The sequence below is a fragment of the Sardina pilchardus genome, chromosome 16, assembly GCF_963854185.1.
Source record: "Sardina pilchardus chromosome 16, fSarPil1.1, whole genome shotgun sequence".
Lineage (NCBI taxonomy): Eukaryota > Metazoa > Chordata > Actinopteri > Clupeiformes > Clupeidae > Sardina > Sardina pilchardus.
The window spans coordinates 3760994-3775768 of record NC_085009.1 but is presented as its reverse complement, the minus strand read 5'-3'; the positions used below and the strand labels follow the sequence as shown (position 1 = coordinate 3775768).

Here is a 14775-nt window from a genome sequence, read left to right as displayed (position 1 = left end):
CATCTTCTTCAGACCATTCACTCATCCACCTATTAAACTGTCTATCAACATCTATTAAACAATCTGTCTATCAACATCCATTAAACTCTCTGTCTATCAACATTAATTAGACTATCTACATTCAACTTTTAAATTATTTACTCTGTCTCAGGCTTTAAGAGTAGCCTACACTCTGGCTCTCTTAAGACTAGCCAGTTAAATTGATTACACCTGTATCAACTACTCTCAGAGAGCTGTATCAGTGTCTCTCTTAACAAGAATATAAGGCACATTCCATCCAACCTTCTATCCATTCATCTTCTTCAGACCATTCACTCATCCACCCATTAAACTGTCAATCAATATCTATTAAACAATCTGCCTATCAACATCCATTAAACATTCTGTCTATCAACATTAATTAGACTATACACCCAACAGGACATTTCGAATTACTTCCTGTGTTTAGACACTTTAATTTAAAAACAGCTAAAAGCAGTTGATCTACAACTTTTAAAGTATTTACTGTGGGTCCCTCTCAAGCAGCGTTTATATGTCCTCCCTCGCTCCTCGATCCTCAATGATCTACATAAAGAAAGATAGAAGAAGGGCTAGACTATCCCATTGTTGCCGCTCCATCATTCTTTATGTAGATCAGTGAGGAGCGAGAGAGGACGCGTAAACGCTATATATGAGAGGCACCTTCTGTCTCAGGCTTTAAGCATACAATCTCATTAAGACTACAGATCCTGTTTCACTACTTCCTCTGTCCACAACTGTTTCAAAATAAAGGTCCTCACTGCAATAATACACTATTAAATCATTTAACCACTGAAACTACTCAACTATTGAACTGTTCAACCATTCCAACTGTCAGTTATCATCCACTATGCCTCCAGTCAACTACATGAAACCTCCATGTACCTAGCAACCAACATAGCAACCATTAAAATTAAGCGTTTATGACCGTTTCCATAGCAACCAACATGATTATACTGCAGTAACTTCTTGTTTCCTGATAGTCGCCACCATGGATACCCTAGCAACAAATGTTTCAAAATAAAAGTCCTCACTAGCAAGTTAGCTAGTTAGCATGGTTAGCATAGTTAGCTTAGTTAGCAGTTTTAGCATAACTGTTAGAAATCATTAGTTAAGTTAGCTAATCAACCTGGTTAGCATTGTTAGCAAAGTTAGCATTGTTAGCATGTTTAGCATAACTGCAAGAAATCATCAACTAAGTTAGCCAATCAACCTAGTTAGCATTGTTAACAAATTTAGCATTGTTAGCACAGTTAGCATTTTTAACATTACTGCTAGAAATCATCAGCTAAGTTAGCTAATCAACCTGGTCAGCATTGTTAGTAAAGTTAGCATTGTTAGCATTTTTAACATAACTGCTAGAAATGATTGGCTAAGTTAGCTAGGTAGCATAGTTAACATTGTTATCATAGTTAGCATTGTTAGCATAACTGATAGAAATCATTAGCTAGGTTAGCTAAGCAACCTGGTTAACATTGTTGACATAGCATTGTTCTTCATCAGATCTTCTTCCCAACATTTCCTCTCTTTTCCTTCAACGAGATTTAAAACTAGAGGTGATAGAGCCTTTTCTATTTCTGCTCCCTGGCTCTGGGATAGTCTCCCTAGCCAAATTAGGTCCATCCGTACTACTGATTATTTTAAATCCATGTTAAAAGCTTATCTTTTTTCCTTAGCCTTTAATATTCCCTAATAATGTTCCTTGTTTATTTGTGTTCAACCTTCAATTTGATTTGATTATTGTATTGTGTACACTATGGTATAGTGCATTTTGAAATACCCTAGGCCTACCGGTATGTTATTTTCTTTAAGTCCATTTAAACTGCATAATTTTGATTGCTGGTTTTATTTTATTTTACTTTACTATAATACCATTATCATTTATATTATTAGCCTATTATTGTTGTTCTTTATTTCATTTTCTACCATTTTGTTTATCTTAAACTTTAAGAAACTTTAAAGGAACCGTATTTTATGTAGGGTTAGGGTTTTGGCCAAAATTAATAGTGCAATTACTTTCAAAATAATGTAAAGCAGTGTATCGGAGTGTATTGGCGGAGGTAAATAGCCTAATGATTATTTTGCTACATTCAGTTTTATAACATTGCTTAGTTGTCGTCTGCATTATCTTTTCACATTTTCTTGTTGGATTATATTTCAAATCCAATTTAAACATTTTAAAAATGTAAACTCTGAATATGTTCCGAAATCACTAATTGTTTTAATGATGTTTACCATAATCGAGCAGCACTTTGGATGAATTTTGGTGTGAAATGTGCTAATAGAAATAGTCTTTTGGTCAAACCCAGAGCCCTAGAAAGAGTGGCTCTGGTGAAACCTACCTGTAGTCTATGGGTGCCTCTCAACTTCTCTCCTCGATCCTCAATGCTCGATCCTCCAGCCTCGTTACCACTGATCTATAACTTGGACTGGATAGACTATCCCATTGTTGCCGCCCCATCATTCTTTATGTAGGTCAGTGAGGACCGAGCAAAGATCCTTCATTACTAACTTCGCTTTAACCCTCTCTGGACCGAGGAAGGAAGGGAGGATGTAAAAGACTATAAATGACAGGCACCCAATGACGTTACTCAGTCGCGCGCGTAGCACTCTATGATCTTTGCTTGATAGCTTCACTTTGACACCCGCTAAAAGACAGGTGGGGTGGACGGACGCCTCATTCGTGTTGCACAGCACTTGCTACTGAGCCTTCAAGTCTTCTCTTCGACCTGAAGTTACCGTGACTCTTCACATTACCTCCAAAGTAAGTTTTGTTTGCTTAACGTTAACACAAAATGTATTTTGGTATGGTTAACAGCGTTCTTTGTATCTTAAATTATGCTGGTAGCTGGCTAATGTCAGAGAATGTCTCATAGACGGGCTTTGCTAACGTTATCTTTCGAGCTAACGCTAACGACGTACTTAACTAGACTTGTAAGCCTACGTTGTGAAGTGTTCCTTGTCATATCACTTCTATTCGACGTATGTGTTGTTCAAAGACAATGTTTACGAATTGTTTCCGACAATTGGTAGGGCAGTAGCATAGCTGACTCAAAGTCTGCTCTTTGGGAAATTATCGTGATTAACGTTAGCTGCTACATTGCCTGCTAGAAGCTACCTGAAGCAATGACGTTTGGTAGCTAACATAGGCAAGCTAACTAACGGTAACTGTCGGTCTCGCTTATCTACTTAAACTAGACGTGTACTTTGTGTGACATTCATTAGCATCACTTTTATTCGAATTTATGAATTGTCGAAAACAACGTCTAATGAATGTCTGACATTTGGAAACTATCGATAGTGGAACGTAGACACGACAGCGCATCGAACACTCATCGAAAAATACACCAGTCCATTCATTAATATAACGGTGACTGCAAGAGACTGCCTTAACGGAAAATAAGCTTATTGCTAGTTTATTTATGCTACAAACTCTGCAGCAACGTTTAAAGGTCAGCGCCAAGGGGATCAGAGTTCCACTAATTTGACCTTAAAACAATTAAAAACGCTGGCGTCGGTGACAACGCGTTAATGCCTCTGCATGGAGTTTAACAATTCATGGGTTTCATCAGGTCCCTTTCCACAGGTGTATTAATCAAGCACCATGTAGTCTGCATTGATAATCAATGTGCTTGATTTTATACACCTGTGGAAAGGGACTTGATGAAACCCATGAATTGGACAACGTTGCCTTGAATTAGGACGCAGAGGATAAGGCAGTGTAGGCTAGATGTTGTGTTGCATTGTAAAGTTATAGCATTGGTCACAATTTCACACATTTTTCTTTATTCACAACAGAAAACAATAGTCTTTCTAAAGACTCCATCTCCGCCCTCCATTTCCACCTTTCCTTGTGGTGAGGCAATTTTTGCCACAGAAAAAAAATCTCAAGACTCCCATCCTGTCTTTTGTGGTGCTGCAGACTTTTCAGGTATGTAATTTGAATTATTTTTACAGCTAGACCAGCTATGCTGTTTGCTACACTTTTTTTGCTGACATTAACATGTACATTACATGAACATAAACATTGTCTCTCACTGTGGAGCGAGCAAAGCAGCAATGTTGCCGTGTACCTTATTTTTGGAAGTTTGTAACTTGTGTGTTTTCTCTTTTTGTTTCCATTTTAGGCTTGTTCCAGACCGGCTCTTCCAGAGTAGTGTCACGTGTGACACTGTGCCTGTCTTTGTCTGCACACCCTGCACTGCACTCATATACAACAGAACCCACTAACGCCTACCTGCAAACATACTTACGACAAGAACTGAACACTTCCTGAGAACATATTTGATTGCACATACTATACTCTGTACATACTATACTCTGTACAATTTTCAGACTGAATACTCCTTTGATACTTGAATACTCATTTGAAACGGAATACTCAGATTTTAATACTAATTTCAGATTTGAATACTTTGAGATTTGAATACTCCTTTGAGACTTGAATACTTTGAGATTTGAATACTCCTTTGAGACTTGAATACTCCTTTGAGACTTGAATACTTTGAGATTTTAATACTTCTTTAAGACTTGAATACTTTGAGATTTGAATACTCATTTCAGACTTGAATACTCATTTGCATCTGAATACTCCTTTGAATACTTTGAATTATATTGAGACGCTGAATCCCATTCTGAAACCGCAGCATCCTTTAACATAACATACCTGCAAACAATTCTGACAAGAATATAAACTATATAAAGACTCGGAACCATACTGAGAACTATTACTGTGAACTTTATAACCTGTTTAACGTTTATATATTTGAATAATATCTGCCAAAGTTGTCTTTGCTGTTGTATATCTACTCTTACACCTGAGTGCTACAAGACTGAACCTGGGCTGTGTGAGGACTTTGACATTCCATCCTAGTACTGCATATAACTGATAATCTCAAAGGACACTTCATTTTTGGGACCACTAATAATTGTAATAAGCCACTGAAATAAAGACTGTTTGGATATTGAGTTTATTGACATTTGATCTCATTGTACTGTCTATTTACTGTTGATTAAGTAACCTGTGAGTGGAACATTGAGTATATGTGCTAGTGTGTAATCTGTGATAAACCAGTAATTTGTACAACCAATATTATATTTACCTAAACTTGACCAGTAGAATATATTTAGCTTGTAACATTTTGAAACATGGGAAGAAAAGGCCGTCGCTCAGAGGCTCAAAAGAGACGTTGGCGTAAGTTGGACCTTTCTGAAGTTGAACCACATCAGTCTTCATTAGACCAAAGTGACTTGAATGACAGAGAACAGGTTCATGAGGTAACAAATGCTTCCCGCATGAACATGGAGCAGAGAGCTATCACGTGTGTTCAAGCAACTCATTACCAAGGTGATGTAAGATATGGGAACAACAGTAACAAGCAGTGCACCTGCAATTCCCTGGTATTTCTTGCTACACTTCACTACCGAACAGAGCTCAACAGTGATGATCTTGACTACATTTTGCAAAAAGGTAACTTGATGTACAGTGAAGTACAGGAAAGGTTGAGCATGAGGGGCAATGCACATGACCACTTGGCTCTTGATGAATTACCTGATAGTGTTGAGATCTATGGACAGATGTATCATATTGAGAAGTGCCTGTCACGGTATGGTAATCTAAGGCAAAATGGACCTGATGGTGTGGACTTCCTACAGCTCTCTGAAAGACTGCATTGTTTGTCAAATGATGTCAATTTTGCACTTCTAACTTTAGGCTGCTTAACAATAGCTTTGTTCAGACATAATGATAAATATGGACTTTTTGATCCACACTCAAGAACACCTAATGGATTTCCAGCAAACAATGCTACTGCTGTGATGTTGACTTTCGTCAACTTGAGTGACATGATTGATCATCTGCTTGCATTTTGGACCATCCTTGAATCACATGATGAATGGGTTTATGAGTTAATGCCAGTTTTATTTACATCTGAGTGTAATGAACAAGGAAGCCACACTGACATTGTGCAACCTTCTCAGACTACAGAGTTCCACGTTCCAGCCATTTCTGTGAATTTACTTACTAAATGTAGTAAGGATCGCAGGCGCAAAAAAACTGCCCAAACACATAAGGACATGTCCGTCAATGAGAAAAACAGAATCAGACAGCAAAAATTTTATGAACAGAACAGAATGAAAAAAATAGAATATGAAAGAAAGAGGTATGCAAACTGTGTTCAACACAAAAAAAAATCATACCTCAGAGACCGTTACATGCATGAACCTGACTATAAGTTGAACAAAAAGTTATACTTGAAAAGCCGATACTCCTGTGACCTGAGTTTTAGAGCGAGACAACAGGCTTACATACAGAAACGTTACTCAAGTGACCTGAATTTCAGATCAAGGCAACAGGCTTACATACAGAAACGTTATGCCCATGATATAACCTATCGTTCAAGACAGAAGTTAACCATGAAAAATCACTATACAAATGATCCATCATACAGGCAGAAAAAAAAGGAAAACATTACTGATAGATACAGAATTGACCCTTTCTTTAGGCAGAAAACAAAACAAACTTTTACTGACAGATATAGAAATGACCCTTTCTTCAGACATTATCGTTCTCTACAAAAAAGGAAGAATGCAGATGTGGGTCTAAATAACAGTTTCCAGAGAATGCTTAACAAAATGCGGTGTGCTTTAAACATACAGCGCAAGTACCGTCATCTTACACGCCTGTCTACACTTCAACCAGAGCAAGAGATTGAACAGTCCACACAAACAGAACAGGTTGAACAGTCCACACAAACAGAAAGCACCATTTTGCATGATGCCATCACATCTTTTCGAATGGATGTACAGAACGGCCCTACTTTTGTGTGTACAGTGTGTCACAGAGCTTTGTTTTATAACCAGGTAAAAGAGTGCAATCATGAATGTTATCGCAAGAATCGAGGCATGGTTGATCGATGCTTAACAGGCAAATATGTACATACATGCAGCGAGCAGTGCAGTGCACTTGAATCATGTTGTGCATCAGATGAAAAGACAGAGTGGATTTGTTACAGCTGTGATGAAAACTTAAAGATGGGGAAAATGCCAGCCATTGCAGTAAACAATATGTTAGAGCTATCACCAATTCCTCCAGAGCTCAGTAATCTTAATATACTTGAAAGGCACATCATTGCACGGTACATACCATTTGCAAAAATAATCAGTCTTCCAAAAGGCCAGCAGAAATTAATACATGGTGGAGTTGTGTGTGTTCCTTCAGAGGTAGAATCAACAGTCAATGCTTTGCCTAGACCCAACAGCCAGTCACAGCTTTTGAAAGTGAAGTTGAAAAGAAGAATGAACTATACAGGGCATTATCAGTTCCAAACTGTAGACATGAACAAAGTATTACGTGCCTTATCCAAACTGAAAGAGATGCATTCAGAATATAAGGGCATAACCATAACTAATGATACACAACCTTTTGGGGATGGAATGAATAGCTTGGCAGATGAAACTGACATCAGTGCTGTAGAGGAAGTTGATCTAATGGAGACTGATGCAGTGGATGAGTTTGACATTACTGACCCAGAACATTCAGAGACAAATAGTGCAGTCAATCAGCCTAATAATGAAACCCACGAGTTACATGATAACCAGGATTCACTTAACTCTGAGCAGGACACAAGTCAACAAAATGGTGAATGCTCTATAGATTCATGCTTACAGCCAGCTGATATTGCACAGGAAATGATCACATTTGGTGAAGGTATATTCACTGTGGCACCAGCAGAAGGAAACAGACCAGTGAGTTTTTTCAGAGTTCCCAAACTAGAGGCAATGGCTTTCCCTGTACAGTTCCCCACTGGAATGAACACTTTAGATGAAACACAAAGACCAATGAAATTATCACCAAGCAGATATTTCAATGCACGTCTCTTTTGTGTTGACAATCGATTTGCTCTCGACTCCAATTATATATTTTTTGCACAATTTATCACAGAAATGCATTTGGCAAAGTCTTCTATGTCTATTCAACTGCGTAAAGGAAAACCTATGACCAGAGATGGACGCAAAATAACTGCAAGATTGCTTCAAGACAAACATGAAGTGCAAAAACTGATACGGAACAAAGATGCCACACGATTCATGCAACCTTTGAGAGGTACTCCTGCATACTGGGAAAGAACACTCAGAGACCTCTTTGCAATGCTTCGTCAGCTGGGTACCCCAACATTCTTCTGTACATTTAGTGCTGCTGAAATGAGATGGCCAGAGGTCATAGAAACAATAAAGGCACAGCAAGGAGAGCAGGTTGACTTTTCTGAGCTTGACTGGGCATCAAAATGTGAGATCTTACGTAGCAACCCTGTCACCACCATGCGCATGTTTGACAAGCGTGTTGATGCACTTCTCAGACACCTACTTTTGTCACCAGCACAGCCCATTGGTGAGGTCATTGACTACTTTTTTCGAGTGGAGTATCAAGCTAGAGGTTCGCCTCATATACATATGTTGGTTTGGTGTAAGAACGCACCTGTATTTGAAGATGACCCAGATGAGAGTGTGTGTGAATTTGTGGACAAGTACATAACATGTCAGCTGCCTGACCCAAATACAGACCCTGAGCTTTTCAAAATAGTGACAGAGGTGCAAACCCACAGCAAAAGGCACTCAAAGTCATGTAAGAAAGGAAATAAGCACTGTCGGTTTGGATTCCCGAAACAGCCTGTCGAGAGCACATTTATAACACGACCCATGCCAGCAGAGCTCATGGATGAATCTGACGATGAATCTGATCATGACCGCTCTTCCATGTCTCCTGAAGAAGCCAAAACTAAGCTGAGGCCTTTATGGGAATTGCTGAATAATTCCACAACATTGTTTGAAAGCATTCCACATTTACTTGCCCAATGCAACTTAAGCTATGAGGAATACCTAAACTGTGTCAGTTCATTAACAACGTCCAGTGTGCTAGTGATGAAACGTCAACCAAAGGACTGCTGGATAAATGGTTATAATGAGCATTTGTTGAGGGCCTGGAATGCAAATATTGATATTCAGTTCATCCTGAACCCTTATTCCTGTCTGATGTACATCTTATCATACATTTCCAAAGCTGAACATGAGATGAGTGAGTATTTGAAAACAGTTGTGTCTGACACGTCTCAATCCAATACCTCTGACACTGAGGAAATGAAACAAATCATGCAAGCATACTCCAAAAACAGAGAAGTTAGTGTTCAAGAGGCTGTTGCACGAGTCTGTAGCTTGAAACTGAAGTCTTGCTCTCGAAATGTGATATTTATACCCACTGATGACAATGCTTTAAAAATGAGTGTCCCATTAAGATACCTGAATAACAGAATTCCTGATTCAGAGAATGTTTGGATGTCCGGAATGCCAGATAAATACAAAAACAGACCAGATACACCAGAGTTTGCAACAATGTTTTTGGCAGAGTTTGCTTCCACTTACAGAGTTGTGTATGGAAGGCAGAAAGAAGGAAAAAAGGTTTTACCACTTCAAAATGAAATGGGCTTCATTCAAAAGCGAACAAGAGGAAAGCCTGCCATTATCAGATATGCCCGATTTTCTGAGCAAAAAACTCCAGAGAAGTTCTATGGCACATTGCTCAAACTGTACCTCCCTTATCGTTCAGATTCACAACTGAAACCCACAGGATTTCCTACGTATGAGTCATTTTATACATCAGGCTATATATGTCTTCCTGGAAGAGACTATAATGAGAGAGTAGTTTCTGTTGTCAAGAAGAACAGGTCACAATATGAAAAGAACAGTGATGCAATAGAGAAAGCTATTGAGAACATAGAAGAAAATGGACCTATGGAGGATGCATGGACAACACTTGCACCTGAGACAGAGCTTCTTCGACTTGAGTGCATTTCTGAGCGTGAGGAAATGAATCCAGACGAAATGAATGAACGAGATGACATTCCTGAATACAGCTCAAGTACCACAAACAGAGGAAGTGCAGCACCAATGTTTGAGGCTCCTCAAATAGACCCCACTGTGGTCCGTAACATGTATCAAAATTTAAATCAAACGCAGGCATCTATATTCTATACAGTGCGTAAATGGTGCATGAAACGCGTATGTGGACAGAATGCCGATCAGTTCTTTTACTTTGTCACTGGTGGAGCTGGAACTGGTAAATCACACCTCATCAAATGCATTTACACAGAGGCATCAAAGATACTCCGCAAGTTACCTCGCATCACAGAGGAAAGAGACATGTCCATGCCCACTGTCCTTCTCACATCATTTACTGGCACAGCAGCTTACAACATATCTGGCAAGACACTGCATTCTGTACTGAAACTACCAAGAAGCCTTAAACCACCTTACCAGTGCCTTGGAAACCGTCTAGATGAAGTGAGAGCAACCTTATCCAATGTTGAAATAATTGTCATTGATGAAGTGTCCATGATATCAAAATCACTCTTTGCATATGTCAATTGGAGACTGCAAGAAATCAAAGGCAGCAAAAAACCTTTTGGCGGAGTCTCAATACTTGCCTGTGGCGATTTCAATCAGATAAGTCCCCCCGGTAAAGCCAAACCTCTCTGTGTGTTTGAGGATCATGTTCTTGATATCTGGAAGGATCGGTTCCAAGTAGTCACTCTCACAGAAATCATGCGCCAGAAAGATGATGTGCCATTTGCTGAGCTGCTCAATAGGATAAGAATGAAACGCAAAGGAGAGGCATTATCTGAAGCAGACAGAGTTCTACTTGCACAGGCCATATGTCAAGCTGATGATTGTCCCAAAGACATTCTGCATGTTTTTGCTACAAATAAAGAAGTAAACCAACACAATGCAAACACAATATCTGCTCTATACTCTGATCTGATCAACATTGATGCACATGACTATAAGAAAGATCTACGAACTGGTCGGATGGAAAGACAGAGTGCACCTTTTGAAGGACATAAAGGAGATTTACCAGACAGACTACAAGTTGCTGATGGTGCTCGTGTGATGCTAATAAGAAACATAGATGTGGAAGATGGACTGGTGAATGGTTCATTTGGAAAAATTGGTAAAATTGTTTATCATGACCAAGATGGCAGATCACTTGTAAAAATGCTTGGTGTTGAATTGGACAGTCCCAATGCAGGGCAAAGACATCGCAATAAAGGACCAGAAGGACCGGACAATTTGGTGTACATTGAAAGAGTAGAGGAACCTCTCAGTAAAAAGGGTGTGGTTCGTCACCAATTTCCAATGACTCTAGCCTTTGGTTGTACCATACATAAATGTCAAGGCATGACGACAGTTTCTGCAGTGGTCTCGTTGCAGCGCATATTTGAACCTGGCATGGCATACGTTGCTCTCAGCAGAACGACTTCACTACATGGTCTACGCATAGTTGATTTTGATGAAAATAAAATATATGCCGATCCAGAAGTGACCGTTTCCGTGGACAGTATGCAAAAAGTCGACTTTAGAAATGCCATGCCTCTTCTTCACTGCCTCCCCACTCTGAGATCACCATCTTTAACACTGATCCATCACAACACTGAAGGACTGTCAGCCCATATTGATGACATTAAGAGACATCATGAATTGTGCCTCGCAGATATTTTGTGCTTTACTGAAACACACCTTTTTGGCACATTTGTCCCAGAAAATATCCATTTGGAGAACTATCGAATGTATAAGCGCAATAGACATGTGTCATACACTACTCTTTCACATTTTGCACAGAAAAATGGTGGGGGAGTTGCTATGTTTGTAAAAAGCCATCTTCAAGCCCATCACATGCCATACATACAGGGTGTGACTGATCTCGAATTCCTGGTTTTGAAATTTGCTGCTCCAGTTCCACTACTAATTGCAGTGATTTACAGACCACCGGATTACAACACAAACCTATTTTTGCCAAATCTCTGCCATTTATTGGAGTCTTTACATGTTATTGCTGATAGTCCAGTTATAGTCTGTGGGGATTTCAATGAGGACATGTTGACCAATGGAAGGAAGCCAATCTATGAGTTGTTCCAGTCTAAAGGATTCACAAATCTCATTACCACCTCCACCACTGAGAAGAACACATTGTTGGATAACATCTTCATCTCTGACCCTCAGCACTGTGCCCATTCAGGTGTTATACAGACATATTACAGTTATCATGATCCTGTGTTCTGTATTCTTAATAAATTTTTTGTTCATCAAATCTTTCGTAGCCTACATCAAATCTTTTGTACATCATGTCATTTTACACATTTTACTAATTTTAAACCATTATATTAACTTACACATTTTACTAATTTAGAACCATTTTATCAATATTATAACAACTAGAAGCCATGAAATATGATGAATGTTTTATGACAAAAACCAAAATCAGGGTTCCCACTCTAAGTCAAATATAAAATTCCTTGACTTTTCCCCGACACAAAAAAAACTGAATTTCTATAGACTTTATAATGAAAGGTACAATAGATCAACCAATGATTTTGGTGTAATTGTGTGGCGTCCAATAATCTTTTACCTTTTTTTAAAGCCAACAAATGGACATTGAATAATTAAAAGTTGGGCCACTCATACAATAAAGTTGTCCTCCAAAGAGGGGGGGTTGGTGGTGGGTTTAAATTACAAAAAATGAAGTTGAACTGATTAATGAAATAGCCCTTATACTGCTTGTTTTCAATATCAAGATAAAGATCAAGAAAATTCTATTTAATGAAAGGTCAAAAACGTCAAACTCTACATCCAGAGGCTATTTGATTTAGATGTGTGCTCTATGAACTGTCTCTAGCTTATTGTATTTGAGGCTAATGATTTTGGAGGAATCTAATCATCAAACCTTTTACATGCTGATTAATTTGAATTACATGCTGATAATTAAAATAAAATATTCCATGAATCAATTATATAAACAATCCATATGTTTTACTGATGCCATTTGATACCACATGAATGTTAGATGTTCAAACTAAATTGATCTCTCTCTCTCTCTTGCTTCCTCATTATGCATGAACTATATTATCAACTGGATCTCTTAGATTACATCTGAATTCAATTTCATATCTTTGCATTAAACTATCAGCCTATGAACAACTTTTAAACGATCTACTTTTAAAATATCAACATTCATTAAACTTTCTGCATCAACATCCATTAAACTATCTATCATCATTCATTACACTTAATGTGTATCAACCATTCAACCATTCCAACTGTCAGTTATCATCAACTATACCTCCAGCCAACTATATTAAACTTCCACCTACTTAGCAACCAACATAGCAACCGTTGAAATAAAGCATCTATGTCAGTTTCCATAGCAACCAACATGATTTTTCTAGACAACCACTATAGTAACCACCCTAGCAACTACCTCAAGTACCCTACCAACAGCCTATCAATTACCTTAAGTACCCTAGCAACAATCAACATGCATTAAACTATCTGTCAATCAACAATCATTAAATTGTCTTTTAAGCTATCCATATTCAACTTTTAACCTACTGATACACTATCAACTTTCATTAAATTATGCAACCACCATGTCTACCCTAGCAACACCTTAGTAACCATATCTACATTATCTTTTTCTACATTTTTGCATTTTCATGCACTGGTAATTCCTTGGAATTGCATTTCTAGTTTGAGTTTACTATCCATACAATCCTTCAGGATAAGTAAAGTATCTCTATCTATTAGGGGTGCAACGGATCATCATTGATCCGTGATCCGTTCGGATCAGTATCTTCGGTTCGGCACACACATGATCCGCGGATTGATTTATTATTTTATTTATTTATTAATGTCCGTTTGAAGTAACGTGCCTGTCCACAAGGCATGCTTCTAGTCCCTCCCCTACAGACTGCTCCCCTAGCCTGCCTGCGCGTCTTTTCTCCTCTCACACACGTTATTAGCGGTCATACCAGCAATACATGGCTGCTAGTTTAAGTGCTGATGTGCACTGGCTGCACAGCAGCAACACAATAATAGCCTAATATCAAGTTCATTTTTGCACACTTACACCTCTCAAGTTTGTTGCACACCTACCTATGTTATTATATTTAGGTAATTTAGGCTTACTGTTGGGTCCAATGTCAGCAATAAGCTAGGCAACCTTGGCTAACTTGTAGCCTACATCTGGAGATAGCTTGCTAACTAAAATCATAGTGCTCACTAAAATCATAAAGGAGCATTGCAAGACACTCATCTCTTTTATGATCCCAGAAAGATGTTCTTGGACTTGTTAGTTTTATTAACATGTATTTTATCTAATGACACAGAAAGCATAACGAATTGCATCCATATATCCTTGTCATCATGCACTATATCCAACTTTTTTTCACAAGAACAAACCGTGAGACTGAAGGCTAATTAACCTCTCGTATTTCTTAAAGCGACAGGGACTCAATTACACACACCTCCTATGCGCACTCCATTAGAGACCTACACACCACATTAAAGATATGCTAAATCAGTACACAAATGACTAAACATTTGTAGCTCCTAGTAATTATGCAGATTGTAAAATACTAAACATTATTAACAAAATATATACACTGAATTCTAAAATATATGATAGGCCTATAGAAACATGACTATCATTTTCTGTGTGTGTGGAGGGTCAAGCAGAATCTTTGATGGCCACTGGTGTGAATGATCAGACAATATTCAATTTAAGGCTACTGATGATTAAACACCAAATCAACTAGTATCGGTATCGAAACAATAATTTTGGTATCGTGACAGCACTAGCCTACTTTAAACACATGCTGAAAGTGCTTGAGCCACGTTACGACGTCCCGTCAAAGACAAAACTATGTTTTT

At 38.4% G+C, this 14775-nt stretch overlaps 1 long non-coding RNA gene across 1 annotated transcript; it reads left to right on the top strand.

Moving 5' to 3' along the window:
* Window positions 1-2717: 2717 nt before the first annotated feature.
* On the top strand, window positions 2718-4331 carry LOC134059697 (uncharacterized). Its single transcript, XR_009935064.1, has 3 exons — window positions 2718-2782; window positions 3817-3949; window positions 4146-4331. It is a non-coding gene; the product is annotated as an uncharacterized LOC134059697 (long non-coding RNA).
* Window positions 4332-14775: the final 10444 nt, after the last annotated feature.